Source organism: Cydia fagiglandana, chromosome Z (genome assembly GCF_963556715.1).
Source record: "Cydia fagiglandana chromosome Z, ilCydFagi1.1, whole genome shotgun sequence".
In the NCBI taxonomy this organism is placed as follows: Eukaryota; Metazoa; Arthropoda; class Insecta; order Lepidoptera; family Tortricidae; genus Cydia; species Cydia fagiglandana.
In genome coordinates this window covers 9,530,720-9,554,219 of record NC_085959.1, presented here as the reverse complement: position 1 = coordinate 9,554,219, position 23,500 = coordinate 9,530,720, and the positions used below count along the sequence as shown (strand labels likewise).

Here is a 23,500-nt window from a genome sequence, read left to right as displayed (position 1 = left end):
TTAAGTACGGGCGTTCGTTCCTTAGCTACTCCTCAAGGACGTGTCCGGAGCCACGGGTAAATAAGATCCGTTTCTTCGAATACCCGTTTATCCGTGGAGACGGATCTCAATTACACGTTTCTTAATTACACCTGCTGAACGGGCCAGAAAACCGTGTACGTGTTATTCGGAAACGGGTATTCGAAACGTGTAAACGAAACACGGAGTCGACCGCGAGCCCTAGTTTTTACGCGCTTACACGCTCGTTACTTTCCCCTACATTCGCTCTATACGAGCTTCCGCGCGTACACTCGTATAAAAAGCTAGTAGTGCTGTAAACGAAGCAAGTTGTTGTATGGAGACCCATGCATTAATTTCTCAGTCGATGAAATTTTGCTTGGTTGTTGTATAGTATGAGCCGAAACTAACATATAAATATCCAAAAAAAAAACTACTCCTAAGTTAGGTATTTATACGTAAAAATACAAATCTGTTTATATATTGAACCGAGTAATTCCTCCGTCCAAAATTATTTTACCAAATAAGTTATTTGTATCAGTATGTGATACTAGAAAAAAATCTAAAACTTTTGTCAAACATGAGAATATTTATTTTACTATAATTCCTTTTTTGGCGCTCATTTTCATCGGAAAATTGCTTTGCCATTTTTTCCTTCTTATATGATCTTAGAATATAATTTGGCGTAGTGGGTAAGAAAATCCAAAAAACAATGCATACCCAAGTTTACGTATTTTAGAACTATAAAAAACTGAGAGTGGAAAATTTCTCAGCCCGATTTCTTTTTAAATATATACTAAGTAGTCACGTATATACTTAAAACCAAAATATCCAAAAGAACTGTCATCCCTTTACACTGCTCCCGATATGTTTAGTTTTGAATACGCTCGTTATTTTTTTGGATGTTTTTATAGTTGAATGGAAAGAAAACTGTGAACTTAATTCAATAAATAAAATGGATAGAAAAATTTTCCACAGCGAGTAAAAAGGCAATTTCTGAAAAAAAGTATAGTTACATGGTAATTTTTTTAGATTTTCAATTTGTATGTATAAATCGGCAATAAAATGGCATTCCAGTGAAAAAATTAGACTGAGCAATTTTCCGGTCCAAGCCATGCCAAAAAATTATATTTTGTTAATATTGGTATTTCTGCGGGGATTTTACAAATCAATACGTTACATGAATATGTCCGGAGAAGAAAGTTTAAACGGAGCAATTTCCCGTAAAAAGATATTAACGATTTAAGACTTTAGGTATTTACTTAAATACTATTATTATTATTCTTTGGAAATTTATACAATACTTTTTATTTATTGATACTATCATACTGTAAAGCTTTTTCTGGCTGAGGAATTACATTATAGGACCCCGCAGTCCACTACCTTTATTTACTACACTATAGTCTGAAACCGCCCAGAGATTAGTCTTTATAAAGGCGATTGTTATAAGTTATAAGTAGACAGGTGAAACAGGCAGCGAGGAAGTTAGAAACGTCACCGACAGCGCGCACGCCGATATAGGTAAAAATAGATCGCTCCACATGCACATCTCCGTTTCGCAAGCGGCCTTGCGAAGAGCGCCGGATCGATACAAAAGCGCTTAGTCTGCTACCTCTATTTCACTTTGAAAACTGTATCTTTGTCTTTGTATATCTTGTGTAATTCATGTTATTTAAATTATAATGTAAATTTGTATTTTATAAAACCTTAATTTTTATTTAAATCCATGGAATAAATGTATTTAAATTACCTGAACTACCTGATATTTAATTGTAAACTACATACCTGAAAATATATATATATAAAAGAAGTGTTCTACTGTATTTCTATGCCCACAGCGTCCTCTCATTTAGGCCGTCCCCTTTACATGGTTGAGGATGCTATACTAGCGTAAAGTATCCCCCAGTTTTTCGCGTTTTAGATATCGCACAAGAGAAAAGCGCTAAGAAGAACCCCGACCTCAATTCGCACGCCAAGCGAATCGACAAAAGCCAAGAGCAAAAGGAAAAATCGCCACTTAAGGAGACATTTCGGGGGATACATTTCTTGTTATTTAATTCTCATTATCACCCATTCTGTAGTTAAAATATAAGATAGCTGTAAAAAATATACGTAAAATGGAGTCGGAAAAATTCAACGGAACGACTGACGTAGAAGATTTCATTATTCAATACAAAATCGTTTCCCAAGTAAAAAAAATTAAAGAGACAAAATAAATATGCCGTAGCAGCCTATCTGAGCGGGCCAGCACTGCAATTTTACAACGCAAATTTCAACACAATCACATCTTTAGAGGATGTTTTCGAAAAACTAAAGAAGGTATTTCCATCACTCGTCAATTATGCACAGGCATTATATTATTGAACTCAGGCACAAAACGAAACACCATTAGACTATTATTATGCCAACGACCTGGAACTACTACGAGCCGCCTCCTGGCTCCACTTCATCGCTAATGGTGCAGCGAGAAGACTGGTGGCCATACGCAGCCCCCACCTCGACTTCACCACCGATGAAGAACATCAGCGGCAGATAAATTTTATATTTTTATAATTTTTCTTGTAAAATAAAAATTCGCCTTGTTTTTTATTTTGACGTTAGGCGAATTTGCTAACAGCTGTCAGAAATACAGGTATCATCTGGTAATGGCCAATGACAATTAGCTGTGAGGAAGTTCAAAATGAAAAATGGGGTATAGATCTCGTCGAGGGTTTGGTTTTTTATCATTTTTCCAAACCAAGCCCACATCTGACCTATTTGCGAGGATCTCAGCCATAGGCATGACCTACGTAGAAGGTCGTGGGTGTTGGCTACCTTGTATAAGGCCTACTTTAGCGAAGGGGTGTTAGGAAAACAATTGTAGGGGTTGATCTAGGTAGGGCCAATCGGTAGTTAGCATAGAGTAGGATAGGGCGTAGTTTTGTGAAAGATAGCCGCCTCTTTCACCCGACGAGGCGAGAAGGTTTGCAACCTTTACAGCCTTTTTCAATCTGTGACTGGCTAGTCACGATATTCAAGTTTAGAATATGAGCCCGCTGTCAAATAGAACGCGGTGCGGAATTGGCATTCGATTAGAGGCAGCCATCGAGTGTAGATATTAAATTGTAAACTAGGGTAAGACCACCAGTGAATGAACACTTAAGCAATTATCCAAGTTTGAAAAATCATTGCTCAGCATTCATTAATAATTGGAATAATTAACTGCAATTTAATCAATCCTCATTTAATAAATAAGAAAATAATTTCTGCGATTTTTAATTACTTTCATAGTTTTTGAGTTATACCAGAATTTACCAAAAACTACCCAAAAACCTAATGAATGAACATAAAAACTAGTGAATGAACCCCGAAAAACCCAGTGAATGAACATTATTTAACTCTTTTTAATTAGCATAATAAAATCATTTTTATCACAAACACCGTTTCCGGCTCTATTTTAATAGGTATAGCGATAGCGTTTATATCTTTTTATCCCTCCATATTGACTTCGAATCGATTAGAATGTAATAAAATGATGGTTATTCACCAATAACATAGACACCCGTTACATATTAAAAGGAAAAAATAAAATCAACCATTAAAACAAGAACCAACGTGCATATTTTGATGGAAAAGGGGTCATGCTCACCAAATAATGCTTAAAATAATAAACTTGTCACTGCATTGTTCATGGTTACACTGTTCATACATATAATTAGTAGAAATCCAATAAATGAACAAGCCAAAGTTTGTATTGTTCATACATAGGCATGACAAATCTAGTAAATGGACTATAGAAATTTGGTTTGTTCCAATACTAGCTAAATGAATCAGAATCGTTTTCTATGCAGAATCACAAAAAATAAGCTTAATACGATTGCGTTTACATATACATTTGGGAAAAAAATTAAATCTACGCGACACCAGTAAATGAACACACTGTTCATTTACTGGTTTCAGAACATTTGATGAGCCAGTAATGGAACTATAAAAAATAAAGACTTAATCGCATAATACGCCGACAAAGTGTACATAAATAGAAGGTTCAACTCTTAATCTAACCAAATAACTAAACTTTGTACTGGTAAAAATTAAAAAAGCGCTTCATAAGTTGCTCCAAACATACACTGTTCTTATCTGGGATCTAATATTTTCATACAAAACTTCAAATCCAGAAACACGTAAACTTCAAACGCCAGTCACATCCTAACTTGTCGAAAATAAATTCTTTACGGGTTGTCATTGCACAGGAAATAGAGTTGTTAATAAGAAAAAAAATAAGACAAGTGGAAGAAATTGCTATATTTCTTATTTTAGACGAAAAACGTGATTTTGTTCATTCACTGGGGGGTGTTCATTCACTGGAGGGTTTACCCTACCTGAAAATATATATATAAAAGAAGTGTTCTAGTGTATTTCTATGCCCACAGCGCCCTTCCATTTAGGCCGTCCCCTTTACAGTACTTACTCAGATTAAGACCTAAACTTCAACTGATGTAATACGGTTATCCTGGCCCGCTTAAAGGTGAAAATGTGTCTTCTCTATGAAACTCACTCTATGAAAATAATTACGATTCAGGGCAAGACTGTAAAACAGTGAGACTCTGAAACTGGCGTAAAACTAAAGAAGCAAATACGAATACGGTTTTGACTTTTCCCGATGCTTTCGAATACTTCAAAGACCTCAACCCTGAAGTTTATATTGGGAACTAAACTGACGTACTTCAAAAAAACCACATTTTAAGTGTAAGTACCTCCTTAGGTAACGTTTAATGATGCAGCATAATACTTCAGAAAATTGATTTATTTTTCAATCCCACTTTCAATTTAAATTTCGTGTTAAATAATTGATTGACTTTCTTAATACCGTAAAGGAAATCTAATGTGAGTGTTAACTTTGAGTAGCAATTACTTAGGTTCGCCCACCATGCAACCCGTGCTTGTTTTCGTCCTGGTGTTTTCGCTTAGTGTCCTAGGATACCCAGGCTTAACCCAGGTAAGCAGCTATTAGAACACGGTTTGAATGTTTTTATTTGTGAGGTTGAGGCTTATGATCCTATAAGCGAACTGCTACCACTATGCAGCTGGTTTCTCCAAGGCCCGACTCGACGGTGTCATATTTGCATTTTGTTGGATTACAATGACGTAACGTACCTATCTATATCATACTTTTTAACAAACTTTAAGCAATTCAGCATTTCAAGTAGGTATCTAAATTTTTTTTCAAACATCTACTTAAATAAGAAGAATTTCATAAATAAGGTTGTGGTTATATAACTTTAAGGAACAAAAACCAAATCAATGGGTATTATTACCATTTGTTGACACTGCATGAAAACTTTAGATTAATGCATATACACTCAAAAGCAATGAAAACTGAGTAAAGAATTTTTCCTATAAGCGTTCTATTGCCTCTGAGTGCTGTATTACCTATAGTACAACCGATAAACAAAACTATTAACTGACGCCTGAAGGGAATACTGTAGCAATAATTTCGTGACTCGAGACATTTATTTACAATGTGAAGACAAGTTTAACTTTTGAACTAAACACAATTCAATATGGTAACAAAACGTCGGTAAGTGGATCAGAACCTTGATATACGAGTTGGTATACAAGAACTCTTTATGATAATGTTGCAAATATACCCGAAATGGCATTGAAATGAAATGAAAATTCTTTATTCGCATAAAATATGGTATAACAAGGTGTCATTGGAAATAAATTTCCGCACAGAAACATACCTATTTTGCTGCTTAAGCATGCAAATATTATCTTGAAGCTATTCATACTCTTTCTAGTCTTAATCTATTACATTGTCAACTTAAAACTAATATATAAATAATTGTAAATAATAAATAATCTGTCAGATAGCTTTAATTTGTAACGAAGTTATTTTTGCTGAAATGTAAATAGGTAAGTAACTGACTAATTTTATAAACAAACACCAAAGTGAATTCAAAATTTATGTTTATGAATATATTTTCAAACTGCATTGATTAACAATATATAGGTACTAAAGGTTGTTTTTTTATCGACATGTTACAGAATATAAATACAGTAGATGAGGTAAGTAAAAATGTAGGTAAGTACTCTTGTGCCGTTTTTTTTTAGTCACTCTGGTCAGTCTGACCGACCATTGACATGTGCCATTGAAAAACTAGCGGTTATACTGGGTCAAGCAAATCTTGTCAGTAGCAAACGACGGCAAATTTGAAAAATCGCGGGTTAGCAACACTGTGTTCGAATAATTCGAAAATCGCGTGTCATCTGTGTTTTATCTGTGGAATGTGGATCGTGAATGACAGCCATCATCTTGTTTGTTTACAAATGGTTTACAATGTTTACATTCTGAATCGATTCTATTTCAAGAGATATTTCTGCTGTGTCACCATTAAATACCAATATATTAAACAAGACTGTGCTTAATTAAAGCTAAGGTGCCTACAATGCCTACAGTGCCAACTGAGAAATCTAATAAAATATGAAAATCCAGTATGACATCTACCTGCTGAAGCAATGATTTTATTCATACATTCTTGTTTAACGGCATAGTCCACTTACAATTTTATTTTGAGATCTTCAAATTAGTTAATCATTTTTATCAACATCACACACCGCTTTTAAATTGTCCGTCCATACGTATTAATAACAATTTCAAACATTTTCAATAGAGAATCCGCGAGTGACAATTTGAATTGACGTACGTGACAAGGCGCGCTTAGCGGAAAAAAAAGTTTTGGTTCGATGTACTTTGTACATTGCTGCTTTTCTAAGCGCAATACTACTCTTTGAGTGTTGCCCTACTTTAGTTTGCTTTACATTGCTACTGACAAGATTTGCTTGACGCACTATATTTACAATAAAAGACGAACTAGACAACATATTGCGGCGTCGATTTTGGCATCCCTTGTGTGACTGTGCGACGTAAGTAACACAAAGATTTTCACCTATAGTTTCTTCATTGTGGTGTCATATTTTTTAAAATATTCCAATGTTCCATACTCTTTTTCTGAAATTCACTCATACAATGCGCTTTGCAATAATTGACAAGAATCTTAATAACAAGTAGCGCTTAAAAAATTGCAGTTTTTATAGGTAGGTTCTAAATTTACAAATTCACTGCATTAATTAAAATATGTTCCATAGTTCCTATAAAAGAAAAAAATTCCGAAGGAGAACGAGAAGGATTCACTCTAAATATACCAATTTCACTGAGTTCAGTGAATGTCAGAATCGAACATGGTAAAATACGGCGACTATATATATGTTTCGATCCACGAGAAACCAAGGCAATTTTTCTTATCCGTAACTTGATAAAACTGGGTTATTAAACGTTATAAAAATATTATGGTCATCAATACACTAGGTATTTAACCTAACCTAACCATGATGAGTTCTGTTACTGGCAATTAACAATTACATATTTTAAGAAAAATAATAGTTCGAATATCGAATGTTGTAATTTGACGTATCTGTTTGGATGTTTCTGCCGCCATTTTATGTGTAATTTAACATTAAAATTAATTAATTAATAATGGAGTGGGGTGTCAAAGAACTACACTACACTACATATGAAACGTCCTCTATCGATGACAGTACTGTACAAGACGGGCGGCCACGCACTGTTAGAACAAAACAAGCTGTTAATGCTGTAAGGGCCTGAATTCCCCGAAACCCCATGAAAACAGAAGATCCTTTTTAAGGAAATGAAAATACTAAATACCACCTAGAACAGTGAACAGTAGCGTATAATCAAAGAAGACTTGAGTCTTGGAGCTTACCGAAGATATACAGGGCATACCTTAAATCAGTAACTAAAGGACAAGAGAGTTGAGAGATCAAAAAGCCTGTTATATTGATACGCACATGAAAAATATAAAAATATTCTTTTCACAGATGAAAAAAATGATACCATCGCTTGACTATTAAGCAGCACTACTTACAACAAACAAAACGATAAAGTGTACGCACACGAGTCTCGAGAAGCCAAAGCGATAGTTGGGAGGGTCCAGCGAGGTCATCATCCAGCTTACATCATGGATGGTGTGTCCTATCCAGTGAACGATTCGTATTCGTACCAAGGCGTCTCTGAGATCCATTTTTGCGAAAAAGAAGTGAAAATTTCGGCAAGAGTGTATCAATACGATATTAGAAACGGTAGTTAAACCACTCAACAATACAATGTTCAAAAATATACACTGGACCGTTCAGCAGGTCATAAAGCTCGCACCACCCAGATTTTGCTGGAAAGGAATGTTCCGGACTTCATCAGGGCAGATGATTGGCCCTCTTCCAGTCGCGACTTTTCTTCTTTTATTTAGCCTTGAATAAACGCTCTCTATTCTCTATTTTATTCTATTCTCTAAATCCCTTGGACTAAAAATTGTGGTCGGTGTTAGAGTTACAGGTGTCGATGTGAGAGCTCGAAATACCATGTCAATATCGATTCTGTAAAAATCTTTGAAGGCGGCAGTAGCAAATTTCCTAATGGAGACAGTGCGTAAATATATAGAAGAGTGGCCGAATCATTTGGAGGGCCTGAAGGTGTATGTTAAAGCTAAAGGCATGCACATCGAATAATAAATAATATTATTTAAAAATGTTATTAACTTACCTATAAATAAATATTTATTAATTGGAAATACGCACGTATTTAACCGGTTAACTAATTAATCAAATTAGGGTAGTTTAAAAAATAGAAATGAGTATTAAAATTAATAGATTGGCAACAAAAACGGAGCCTTAAAATATATCAATATGAGTTGTATTTTAATGTAAATAAAAATATTTATTCTCGCAAAATAAACCCCATTTGTACAGTTTTTACTTCACACATACACACTTTTCACAATTTTTCATGTCGTTACAGTTTTAGTTTATTTTTAGGCAGGTACCAAATATTACTCTTGGTGGTAAGCCTGAATAAGTATACCAAGACTTGGTCACACTCCTCCCACTCCTCCGTAATCTCGGACTCGAAGTCAACACCAACAAATGTGAATTCTTCCCCTGCAGCGCCAATTAACATTCCTCGTTACCTTCGTTTAGTACCCTACTACCTGGTCTCAAAGAGCTATCAAGTCATAACTTTCACCGCTTGGGTTCCCCTATATTTCCCGATGCTGTTCCTGGACCTTTAAAATTAGAGAACAACTTCTCTTATTAACAAGAGAAGGCTTAGAAAGCTCTCGGCACATGTAGCTCTGACTTTGTTAAGATCCTGCTTCGCCGTCCCCAGAATCACCAACTTCCTACGCACAGTGCCTACTTGGCTACACCCCACACACATGGACTCATTCGACCTGGCACTAAAAGAATCTGCTGAGTGTCTTTTAAATGTATCCCTCAACCATGACCAGTGGGACCAGGCCTCTTTACCTATTCGCAATGGTGGACTAGGTATATGACGCTCACGAGATGTATGCCTTCCTTGCGTCGGCGGCTGGGGTTGTGGAACTTGTCTCTAAAATTTTACCTTTAAACCATATTACGGTTCACGACTTAAATGTCACCCTGTATAGTCTACTTGATAACTCCGGAGAGTTGAGAACCGACCCCATCACTCTAAAATATTTTGAACCAGAGACGTTTAATGTCTGCCGATAACTTTTATCATCAAGTGGAACTCTCTTTGAAGAAAGTTTTCTTAAAATTTACGATTTCAAACTTCAAAGACTTTGTGACTGCAATTGAAAAAGCAAACAGTAGCAACGTAACGTAGCAAGTGCAAGATATTAAATTAAACGATTTTTTTACTTTTAATGATGGTACGGCACCTAAAAAAAACAGTTTGGCCAAGTCTAAAGCCAAAATTTACTAAATGAGATATACCCTTTACTACAAAACGTCATTTGGAGGAAGGTCTATCAAGCTGGATTTTAAAAAATGGCTTCCCGTTGCCTAAAATCCTAGAGGAGTCACCTCAAATAGAAAGGAATATCTTATCAAGCGTCTCTGGAAAATGTATGCTTCCAAATAGGCTAAAATTTTGGCAAGACCAACCTATTATTTATTTAATAAGAAAGCTTGAGGTTAAAAGCTTTCTCATAGAGAATCCTAACAATACTTAGTTGATTAAGGATTGGTATTTAGTTTTGTATTCGATTAATCGAGTCGAGTCACTATTTTGCACAGCGCATAAGTATCGCAAGGAAATACGGTCAGCCTTCTTTCTAGGCACCTTGCCTTGCCCGTTGGTGGCGATCTGGGTCAAATTTTTTATCTATGGTTTTTTTAGTTAGTAACGTACTAATTATTATGTTTGTGTAATTTCTTTGTTTTAATTTTGAATAAAGAGTATTTGTCTACTTATTTATTTTTTGCCAACCATTCTTGGCTATGAAAATTACACAGAATGCTACGGACGTCACTGACTGAATATAAATTGTTATTAATTTAATATTTGATATTCACAGGAACATCAAAAAATTGTTGAGGTAAAGTAATATCAATATCCGTATTACTTAAATTCAGGCTGCGTAGATTAATGGCGATGAGTGAAGTATGATTCATTTATGAATAAGTAGGTATTTTATTTTATTAATTATTTCATTAATTATTAAATAGGCTCGTGCCATGGTCTGTTTCGTCTACTCCATGGTCGTCCATGGATATGGATAATAATATGGACATGACTTTTTATAAAAAGTAAAAGAGGTGGAGATGTATTTTTCAGATGGATTTAAAAATCACTTAAATCCAAGAAAACATAATACCTAATATTTCATTGTGAAGAAAAACGAGGTGTCCAAATCAAATATTGTAAGGTCGATTTTGAACTGGCACAGTTGAACGCTGTAAAAAACGTGTGTCCAAATGTGTGAAGAATAATTGAACCTGAACCAGACACTTGTTGGAAGGAATATCAGCAAGCAATGCTCGTAAACATATGACCTTACGAGTCATACTTACCCACCAATCTATTATAGATACATGGGGGTAGAAATAAAAGTATTATTTTTAAGCAGTTTTGCGAGTATTTCGAAAGACAGTGGGAAATTTTTTTCGAATCTAAAACCTAATACGAGATTATTAAATCTAATACGAAAACTTCTTACAGGACCTGCAGCACAGATCAGTGGTAAAGTTTTGTCTATTTAAGATTTTTCTTTTCACTGTTTTTGTTCATTTCGTCTGTTGTATTTGTATGTTTTGGTGCCGAAGTAAGGTCTCTTCTGGTTTTGTGTACTGGTCTAATCATTTTTATTTCTCAATTTTAATTGATGTTTGGGAATCTACCTTACAAATTAAACATATTCACATATCACAGCTTGTTTTTAACAACATTATTTTAACACTTTTAGCGCCAAACGCCCCATTTCCAATATAATAGATGGACACATAAAGCGCGTTGTTGGCAGTGAACGTGTTAACCGATCAATTTCAGATATTATTCTTAACTAGAGTTACGAGTACACCGTAAAAAGTCTGCAGCGATTGTTTCAGAGCGTGAACGATTTTTTTATCGACCTTCTTGATATCGATGTTTATATAATGCAATTGAATTTTATCCTTTTAAGTCTATACTCAATTTCAATTTAAACTTTTTGTTTACAAATACGTACATAACCTTATTGGTCTAACGTGAAGCGATAACCTTAGATAAATGACCTACCTACTGTAGGTCGTTGGCGATCCGGGTTTTTTTTCCTTTAAACTAGATTTTTACAACGTTTAACCAGTTTAATAATTAATTTGAGGTGTTGAATGTGTGCGTTAATCGACGAGAGGAAAGGCTCCTCGTAGACAGCCGGCCACCTAAGCCGTGCATGAATCGGCGATAACGATGAGGTTCCTTCACTCCACCAGTGCGTAGTGTAAGCATCACAGTAATGAGTATACTGTACGTGGCCTTATACTGGTGAAACGGCGTAGTGTGCATCTGGCTTTATACTTTTTGGTTGTTGTATCTATGGTCTTTTTGGTGGAGATAGAGAACTGTCAGATTTGGCGACAGGTCTATGCCCCGAGGTTATGTCCGATTGGATCTTTTGTAATCTTATAATTAATCCTGTATATCGATGTAATAAAAGAAATGTTACTGGAAGCAGTGGTTTGAGTGCTAAACCCCTTTTACTGAGCACTAAATCTATGTATGATTATATCTCAGAAAGCGGGATTATGAATTCAAATGCCCACATAAAGATTGGATGTTATCTACTGTGAGAAGAGACGTTGGAATACAATGAGAGTAGATCTCGACGAAAATGAAACTTACGCAACCATCAGCTTCATGGTGATACATCATTAAGAGCCTGTTACATGGTTATGAAGAAAGATATGGTGGTAAGGATGTCATCGTGCAGTATTCAGGTGCAATGCATGCTCAGTGAAGCTAAAAGTTATTAACACTGAGTTGTTTAATGACATTTGTAGCATTTACCTTGGAATGACCTCCTTCCTCTGTTTATTGTATCCTAATTCCTTCATTTAGCTTTCCAAGTCCGATCGTTCTGACTTGCTTATTATGGCTCCGATCACATTATGATACTTCTTGTTGTATCTGAAATTTACAGACTCTAATAAGACTCTTAAAGTCCTTTTCAACCCTCAGGATGCATGGGAAGACTGGGACTTCTGCCTGGCTTACTTTGGGCTACTATTTTTATAACTTTCCATATGCAATGCGGCCCTAAGCCACCTAAATACATACCTTTAGGTTTTTCCCAGTATTTTATATAAATCTAGGGGAATTTTGTTAATAATATCGCCGTATTTTACGGGATTCATTCATTGTTTACATTTTGTAAGATGATTGACGTGACCCGTCAATCGGCCTTCAACTGTTCGGATTTCACCACTAAAAAGACTAGTATGTATACTTTCGGCAAAGGTTATTCAAAATTTTGGTAAAATCATAACTGGTACTCGACTATTTTTAAATTTCAAATCTTGTAAATCTGATTCTTTAGATGTTCTAAAGAATCAGGTATAAAAGCGGAACAACCGTCATTCTGTTCAGTTCTTCGCCAGCTCTCATCCGAGCATTTTCTAAATTAAGGGTCCGTGCGGGGCCAAGGCAGGCCCCGCACCTTCAAGAAACCCTCTCTTCCTGGCGTAATTTGCTAAATAAATAATACTACTATAAATTAAAGACACAAGTATACAAGTCTGCAAGTATACAAGTGGTGACCCTCGCTGTGCGCCCGTTCGTGCCCTCCTCGTGGCTGCGCGCCTGTGCGCGCCCTTCTTGACTCCGCGCGCCTGTGCGCGCCCTCCTTCACGCCGCGCGCCTGTGCGCGCCCTCCTCGACGCCGCGCGCCTGTACGTGGGAACGCTTTTCCTTGGCGCTGCACCCCGGAACATCGCACTACCTGCCACGCTCCCACTACTTCCCGGTGCTATTGGACAATTTTCAATACCAGCCGTGCCGTATTGACTCACCCATATAGTCTTGGAAAAATAAACGTTACCTACCCCCTGAGTCCTTACTTTTAATTTCTTCACACCTCCTTTTCCTTACATCCTTCCAGCTGCTCAGTTGCGTGCTCTTTCAATTAATTGGCAGAGCACGTAACGCGACAGTTTTGGCGCCCAATAGATATTTTCCAGGCCTTAACTTTTTTCAAAATTCCAAATTAAAAACAACATCCGTGTTTTAAAATTTTAAACCCTTTGGCCTTATTTTAGAACTCTAAATTATTATTTTTTACTGTCTGTTAGTCAATATGGCACTAAGTAACTTAGGCGAGACTCTTTTTAACACTTTTATTTATTTATAACTTGTATTTTTTATAGTTCTTTACTTTGTTACTAATCATATTTTTCTTTCTTCAGCCTTCTACTCGGCTCCTTCTTCTCCCCTCTCCCTTCTCCAAGCTCGTTTCATCCTCCATTAATCTTCATTTTCCATGTATTCCATTACGTGTGTGTGTGCTCATCCTGTAAATATTTCTCCATGTCTTAGGGTGGCTTATCCGCCAGGTGCCCCTTTTCTTTCTTTCTTTTTATTTTCTTCATCCAGAGCGGTAGGCCAACTCTGATACAAAAATAAGCCTTATGGTCAATTTTATACTTCACTAATTCTACTGTGGTAGGTCTACCACAAACTTAAGTAGGCTCTCTAATCGGCTCTAAACCGACTAGGGTACTTGTACATATTAACAGAGCGGTTGGCCAACTCTCTAAACAAGCCTTAGGTCATTTCATCTCATCACCCCTTTTCCAGTGGAGCGGCTGACTACTCCCTTCTATAAAAAAGCCTAGGTCATAGCGAGGACTTCTTAGGAGTGTGCGTCATAGAATGTGAACCACATCCCCTTCCTTTGACAGAGATTTTTGAATGTGTGATTATGATAGGTGATGTATGAGTGCACAGAAGTTCCTCGGTCTTTTCATCTTTTTCTTCCATTCTATCACTCATTCTCTCACCTCACTTCTCATACTCACTACGAGCTTGCTTTTCCTTCCCTCTCGACTCTTCTTCTAACTAACTGACTTACTTTACTTACATACTTTACCTACTTTCCCCCAACCTCTAATTTACTCTCTCTCTAAACAAAAAAAAAACTTTGCCTTATTAAGACTACGTCAAAGTTTTTTTTTCCGAGGTTTTTGGGGTAATGTAGCATTTACCTTGGAATGACCTCCTTCCTCTGTTTATTGTATCCTAATTCCTTCATTTAGCTTTCCAAGTCCGATCGTTCTGACTTGCTTATTATGGCTCCGATCACATTATGATACTTCTTGAATTGTATCTGAAATTTACAGACTCTAATAAGACTCTTAAAGTCCTTTTCAACCATCAGGATGCATGGGAAGACTGGGACTTCTGCCTGGCTTACTTTGGGCTACTATTTTTATAACTTTCCATATGCAATGCGGCCCTAAGCCACCTAAATACATACCTTTAGGTTTTTCCCAGTATTTTATATAAATCTAGGGGAATTTTGTTAATAATATCGCCGTATTTTACGGGATTCATTCATTGTTTACATTTTGTAAGATGATTGACGTGACCCGTCAATCGGCCTTCAACTGTTCGGATTTCACCACTAAAAAGACTAGTATGTATACTTTCGGCAAAGGTTATTCAAAATTTTGGTAAAATCATAACTGGTACTCGACTATTTTTAAATTTCAAATCTTGTAAATCTGATTCTTTAGATGTTCTAAAGAATCAGGTATAAAAGCGGAACAACCGTCATTCTGTTCAGTTCTTCGCCAGCTCTCATCCGAGCATTTTCTAAATTAAGGGTCCGTGCGGGGCCAAGGCAGGCCCCGCACCTTCAAGAAACCCTCTCTTCCTGGCGTAATTTGCTAAATAAATAATACTACTATAAATTAAAGACACAAGTATACAAGTCTGCAAGTATACAAGTGGTGACCCTCGCTGTGCGCCCGTTCGTGCCCTCCTCGTGGCTGCGCGCCTGTGCGCGCCCTTCTTGACTCCGCGCGCCTGTGCGCGCCCTCCTTCACGCCGCGCGCCTGTGCGCGCCCTCCTCGACGCCGCGCGCCTGTACGTGGGAACGCTTTTCCTTGGCGCTGCACCCCGGAACATCGCACTACCTGCCACGCTCCCACTACTTCCCGGTGCTATTGGACAATTTTCAATACCAGCCGTGCCGTATTGACTCACCCATATAGTCTTGGAAAAATAAACGTTACCTACCCCCTGAGTCCTTACTTTTAATTTCTTCACACCTCCTTTTCCTTACATCCTTCCAGCTGCTCAGTTGCGTGCTCTTTCAATTAATTGGCAGAGCACGTAACGCGACACATTTTGTAAGTTGATTGTTTACTATTGTTATTTTTGGATGGACTAATGCCACTAAAAGTTTTTTTTTTATGATGCATGTGGATATAATATTTACCTATATATGTTAAGAGATAACAAAGAAATGAGAATGAATTGATACAGAGGTTTTTGCTATGATGGAATGATGGGATATAGCTAAGATGAGAGGGAGAACTTAAACTGACAGCGGGCTAGAATTGTAGGAGAGTGGCCCATGATAGTTGTCAATGTAAATATAGGTACTCTAGTCTCTAATCCGGAGAAAAAGAATCTTAATAGGTAGATGTGTATTTTGGATAAAGGACACACAGAAATTAGTTTTGGATTTGATAGTAAATTGATAGCAAATAAATTATTTATTTATAAAAGTTTATATATGGGAAAAAGTAAAAAAAAGTTAATTGTGGATATTATACCATACCATATTATATGTGTAGGTACAAATTTAATTGCCTTTTATTGTTATATTGAAAATTTTCAATCGGTAAATATAGAGAGAGGCAAATAGAAACAATAGTGAATGTATGTAAGCGCACACAGCACACAGTATGAATTCTAAATTTAAAATGAGACTGGTAGATTCATGTCTTTTCATACTATTGTTGCCAATGTACTTTTATTGCTATTGTCCCATCTCAACAACCCTCCAATTAATTATATATTCATTTTCTACCCTAAATTGAACTGAGTTGATTACTTCTCAATTTTAGATTTCATCGGTTACAGATTAGTCATAGGTTCTCTAATTATTTTTTTTTTTATTGACTGTAGACTTTATGTGACAATAGGGATAGTCCAGGCTTAACCTCAAGATACAAACATAGGAAGCTAAAGTTATTAATATTACATTTCATGAGTGGAAAAGAGACAAAATGATTTTACACCACAATTTCTAAGCATGTGATAATGATAATGATCTTTGCTACTGCCAGTCTGCCAATAATTAATGATGACACTTTTCTTTCATGGTTTCAACGGCGGTAATGTACGTGAAAGAATGAAGTTGGTGATAAGTGATGGACTCACAGCATCTGGCTGAAGCAAAGAAGGTTTAGCTATTAGACGTGCACAATCCTCAACTGGAAAGCCAAAATCATGAAAAAGAAGGAAGAAATCAGATGGCCAGATGACATTAAAAGGTGGCAGGGAATCCATGAAAGAGGCATATGTTCAGCAGTGGAGCTGAATGAGCAGAGAAAAAAGAATATGAATATTAGATTGTTGTAAAATCAAGACATAGTAAGAAGATTACTAAACATACATAGGTTGTGTTGTGAGCAATTAGTGATGATAAGTGTCATACTATTGTAGATCACAACGGACAGGGTTTTAGCAAACTATTATATAAATATTATGAATCTAGACTATGATTGTTTATGTTTATAGTTTGGCAGACTGTCTAGTGCAGGCCTTGATGGCAGACTGTCTAGAGCAGGCCATGATTGTTTATGTTAGTTTATAGTTTGGCAGACTGTCTAGCGCAGGCCTTGATGGCAGACTGTCTAGAGCAGGCCATGATTGTTTATGTTAGTTTATAGTTTGGCAGACTGTCTAGTGCAGGCCTTGATGGTAGACTGTCTAGAGCAGGCCATGATTGTTTATGTTAGTTTATAGTTTGGCAGACTGTCTAGTGCAGGCCTTGATGGCAGACTGTCTAGAGCAGGCCATGATTGTTTATGTTAGTTTATAGTTTGGCAGACTGTCTAGCGCAGGCCTTGATGGCAGACTGTCTAGAGCAGGCCATGATTGTTTATGTTAGTTTATAGTTTGGCAGACTGTCTAGTGCAGGCCTTGGTGGCAGACTGTCTAGAGCAGGCCATGATTGTTTATGTTAGTTTATAGTTTGGCAGACTGTCTAGCGCAGGCCTTGATGGCAGACTGTCTAGAGCAGGCCATGATTGTTTATGTTAGTTTATAGTTTGGTAGACTGTCTAGCGCAGGCCTTTATGGCAGACTGTCTAGAGCAGGCCAAGATTGTTAATGTTAGTTTATAGTTTGGCAGACTGTCTAGCGCAGGCCTTTATGGCAGACTGTCTAGAGCAGGCCAAGATTGTTAGTTTATATTTATGTATTTTGACAAGATGTATAGAACAGGCCTTGAGGGCAGACTGTGATTGTTGATGTTGGTTTATACTTTGACAAGATGTATAGAACAGGCCTTGAGGGCAGACTGTGATTGTTGATGTTGGTTTATACTTTGACAAGATGTATAGAACAGGCCTTGAGGGCAGACTCTGATTGTTGATGTTGGGTTATATTTTGGCAAGATGTCCAGAGCAGGCCTTGAGGGCAGACTGTGGGTGTTGATGTTGATTTATACTTTGGATGTTACTTGTAGATGTATTTTGGCAGACTGTCTAGAGCAGGCCTTGAGGGCAGACTGTCTAGAGCAGGCCATGACGGTATGTTAGATTATATGTATTTTGGTATACTGTCCAGATCAGGCCATGATTGGTTATAAGTACTTGTTAATAGTGTGGCAGACTGACTAGCGCAGGCCTTGATGGCAGACTGTCTAGATCAGGCCATGATTGTTTATACTTGTTAATAATGTGGCAAACTGACTAGCGCAGGCCTCGATGGCAGACTGTCTAGATCAGGCCATGGTTGTTTATGTTTGTTTATAGTTTAGCAGACTGATTAGCGCAGGCCATGATGGCAGACTGTCTATGACTATGATTGATTATGATATTTATGATAGATTATAATTTGGTAGAAGCTGTTTAAAGAAGGCTGATAATGCTACCAGGTGGTGGTTATTTATTACAAAAAAACTATTTACAGTATTAAACCATGTGAAGTGTGAGGATTGATTTCTCAATAAGATTGATATATACAAAATGCCTGTGATTGATTAATTAGGGAGTTAAAGTCTGAAGGTTAAATACTGTTGTTATGAGTGTTTATCTTTTGTTATTATTAAGGTGGATGGCATGTTACGTTATATTGTTGTTATTAATGTTTAATTACTTTTAGTGAGAGGACTCACTAAAATAAAAAGGATGGCCGAAGCTGTAAGCATCACAGTAATGAGTATACTGTACGTGGCCTTATACTGGTGAAACCGCGTAGCATGCATCTGGCTTTATACTTTTTGGTTGTTGTATCTATGGTCTTTTTGGTGGAGATAGAGAACTGTCAGATTTGGCGACAGGTCTATGCCCCGAGGTTATGTCCGATTGGATCTTTTGTAATCTTATAATTAATCCTGTATATCGATGTAATAAAAGAAATGTTACTGGAAGCAGTGGTTTGAGTGCTAAACCCCTTTTACTGAGCACTAAATCTATGTATGATTATAGTAGGTCAGCGCTAAGCACTGGTGGTGTGAAGGAACCTCATCGTTATCGCCGATTCATGCACGGCCAGGTGGCCGGCTGTCTACGGTCAAGACGGAAATATTTGAAATTTTTAGCGTTGTTTTTTCCAATTCTAATTTTTATAACCAACTAATTATTCGTTTAGTATTTTTATGCCATATTTTTGTTTCGCCATTTGTTAATATCTGTGATCCGCATACCTCTTGTTCTTCTTCCTACGATTCCTCAAAATTCAAAAAAAGCCTCGCTTGACGGGCGGTACAAACAAGCGGTTTAAAATTTAGGTATTATTCGTCAACTTATCATCATCCATTCATCCACATCATCGTCCATTATATTCGCCTCATAAAACATTTTTTTTTCCTTTCAGCTAAATTTTCTATTGTCTTCTTTTTTTTAACCTATCTTATTTTCCACCTATGCGGAACGCAGTCAATAGCTTAAATCGATCGAAATAGCGTTTAGTTGAATTTGTGGAAATAAAATTGTATATACAGTGTGTAACTTTTGTTTGATAAGTGTGTTAAATTATACGTAATCGGCAAGATAAAGTTGTTTTACTGCACTACCTACTACTTCTCTCAACGTATTTCCCTTGCAATACAGAGAGGTAACGCCGCCAGTGTCATGGGGTCCATGCCGCAGTCCGACCTGTTGAACGGGGTGTTCTTTTTATAGTTTGGTTTTTTGTAGGTAAGTATATTTTATAGTTTGTATTTTTGTTTTATTTCTAGTTTTAACTTTAGATTTCATATTGTATCCAATATAAGTATTTTCATTGTACAATAAAGGGTAAATAATACTACTTAGATAAATGATTTACCTACTTGCAATTGCATGTTACAATACTATGTTACAATGGAAGATTTGAAAACAAAATACACTAAAGATTTTCCCTGCTCGATAAAAGTAGAAAACGAATCGTTTTGCCTATTCGCATTGCTCCATATACCTAAGATGGACTAATTACCTACCTAACTATTATATATTATACCTAAGAACTGATGTAAAAAGTAATGAAATAAATGTATTTGTATTTGTATTTTTGTACATGGTGCAATTTGCAAATCACTCCCAAAAAGAGATACTTATCATACAAAAACATCTAGATTCCAATAAACACAATTAGCCAGTAGGCGGAAAAGCAAACCAAGGACAGTTTAATATGGATGTTACAAAGTTTATGATTTCCTGCAATATCCCTTGGGAGTAAATTGGATAACATATAATTTCGATTGTTTATCCAAATGAGAGGTAATTATGCAGCATCAGTATCTGTTCCTTCTGAATCTACACTCCGATTGCAGTACTTACCAAAAGTATATCAAAATACATACAAAGCAATTCAAGATGAACTGCGTGACGCATACATCTATATTTCTGTTGATGAAACACAAGACGCTATCAAAAGAAAAATAGCAAATGTTATACCTAATAGACGGTATGTACAAAGATAAAGAGAGTAAGCCGCATATCATTGCCAGCCAAGTTCTAGAAAAAACTGACAGCAAGACCGTTTCTAAAGTGATACCTAACTGATTCCTTAGACTGTTTTTATAAAGGCGTCAATAATTATCAAGAAAAAGTTTTGCTTTTGTGTACAGACGGAGCTGCGTACATGTTAAAAGCCGGAAGAGAACTAAAACAAACATATACAAACATGATTAATTCAACATGCGTTGCTCACGGACTAAACAGAGTAGTTGATGTTGTGCAGAAGCAATTTCCAAATGTCAATGATTTGATTACAAATGTCAAATAAGTATTCCTAAAAGCCCCATCCAATCCAGATTGCCAAGTTTAAAGAAATGTTCCCAAATCTTGCGTTACCCCCTGAACCTATTTTAATTAGATGGAATACATGGTTAGAAGCCTGTTTCTATTATTCGAAGAATTTTGATGAGGTAAAAAATGTTATCAATGCACTGCCAGATCAAAACGGAATAGTTAACGAAGCAAAAAGAAACTTGTTAAAAGATAACATCAAAAAAGAATTGCTGTTTATAAAGGATAACATGTCAATTTTATCACAAGCAATCACAAAATTAGAAAGACAATCAATTAAATAAACGACGTAAAGAAGCAGTTGTCGTAGTTAGTGTTGCATGAAAAGGGACGGCATATTTATAAAAAGCTATCTTTAACATTAAATAAAATGTTGGATAATACATTGCAAAAAATTGATGTGCTTAACAGAGACTTAGAAGTAGAAGTAATGGACGACGATCCATGCAAACCCAGAGGGGCTACCGTGAAAACCGAAATTCGCAAATTGCGGGGATCTCTCTCCTTCACTGCGATGAAGGCGTTACGCTCCCGTTACATCTGTCGCAGTGGAAAAGTTATTAATTCTTAAAATGCATCTTTTCAAATAGAAGACGCAGAATGACTTCAAAAAATTTAGAACAACTCTTAATTTGCTTTGCAGAGCTAAAACAGTAATGAGTTCACATATGTGTGGGAGTAATAAACGATATTTGATTTTTTTGATTATGATAGGCCTCGTAATTAAAAACCAAAAATACACTTTACTGTTTTATTTAAATAGGCAAAACTAATTTTAAGAAATATTTAACACCGTAATCCACGTTCGCTCGCTCACCATTCAAATCGTTCTCCCCGTCCCATTCGCACCTTTTGTCATCCTTCTCTCTCCCTAACGTTCCATTCTTACATATATGTACATATACATACTTTCGAATTTGTTTCGTACTGGCTACTTTTTTTATTATGAAATTTTAAAAATTTTCATTGCACACAAATTGATTTCAAGAAACTTTAAAAATACTTTCTTTTCAAAATGGCAGATAATGTTGAAGAATTATCAATATTCCATAGAATTCATGTAAATAAAGTTGTAACATTATTTACCCTTACCATACGCAACATTGTTAAAAATTTACAACGAAAATTAACTCATGATCTCCAAATCGGGAACTCAAATACTGTAAGTGGTATTTATTTGTAATTGTATTGTTAGATTTTATTTTTGTTGACGCTGATTTGTAAGTACCCATTTGTTATTTTTAGATGGAAAAAGCATTTGTTTTTTGACGTGTTGTGGGGCTGGTCAGTGCGTCTTTCGCATGAATATTCCGCAGGATTTACAGTTGCCGCCCAATGTGGAACTTGTCATTGTCATCACGAAAATCCCTATATAACCCATAGTTACACTGACGATGTACAGTTGTGTAAAGTTTATTGTAGGGGGTGACATAGTCACCGCGTGACAAAACCCTTTAAAAAAATATAAAAAAAGTTTATTGTAATTATTGTAGAAAAAATATGATTAATCCTAACTAACGAACACCCTAGACTTTTACTTCTTCGTTTATTAACCGACTTCCAAATCCCAAAGGAGGAGGTTATCAATTAGGTTGTATGTTTTTTTTTTATTATATATATCTTTATACAAAAGTAATAAGTAGTACCTAGTGACACCTCTTTGATCAGTGACATACAGTATCGACATTTAGATAGTCGATAAAAAAATCATTCACGCTCTACTGAAAAACAATATCTATGCGACAAAATAACGCGGTCTAATTATGACGTATAAATAACTCTTCTACTGCGTGGGCTATCAAATCCGCTGCAGACTTTTATTACTGCTAAAATTAACAAATTGTCAACTAATCATAAAATTAAAATCTACCTTTTGGCTGTTAAGTGTAAAAGTATCAGCCACTTGACGGTGTTTGTCAGAGGACACATGTGTGGAGGCATGAATTAGCAGGACGATTAGAAGACGTCACTGATTTTCATCGACGGCAATGAAACATTAAAAAAACTTATCTGGTGTCTAAAAATACCTTTGATGCATTGTTTAAGTAATTTAATATTAATGTATTAGGAATATTTTATTTCTCTTTAAGAGTCCGCTACGCATTCTCGCACCGCTCAGCTGCCTCGCACGTTAACTCGTAGCTATGGTGGAAATGCAGCCTAAAAATGGCACCTGCCCCCAGCATGATGTTGAGATCTATAGTAATTTTATTTTACAATTACAGCAATGTGCAAAACAAAAACAGGTACCTACTTAAATGTGACGTTCCACGGAAAAAGGTACCTTATGGCCGCTGGCGCTTACGTCGCATAGCACCACAATAATATTGGAGCGGCGTTAATAATAGCGTAAGAGCCAACCGTCATAAGGTACCTTTACCCGTGGGACGCGGGACGTCACATATAATCAGATACGACTAACAATAAGTATTTTAATTTGTATAATATGGTTTGTTGATATCATAGAGTATAGTTTAGTACAATGGCAATGTTACTGAATCCCTAATTTCTATTTACTAACTACCTTACCGAACATGCACTCATAAGAAAACAACTTTTATTACTTTTATAGAAACTGGCGATACAAATTAAGGTAAGTGAATTACATTTATTGAATCAAAAAATATGATAGTCAGACCAAGATGTCTGCAGCGGATTTGAGAGCCCACGGAGTGCATGT

At 36.3% G+C, this 23,500-nt stretch overlaps 1 long non-coding RNA gene across 1 annotated transcript; it reads left to right on the top strand.

Moving 5' to 3' along the window:
• Positions 1-4,843: 4,843 nt before the first annotated feature.
• Positions 4,844-23,066, top strand: LOC134678830 (uncharacterized). The gene is made up of 4 exons (XR_010100252.1): positions 4,844-4,972; positions 10,395-10,415; positions 11,039-11,059; positions 23,046-23,066. It is a non-coding gene; the product is annotated as an uncharacterized LOC134678830 (long non-coding RNA).
• The last annotated feature ends 434 nt before the right edge of the window (positions 23,067-23,500 follow it).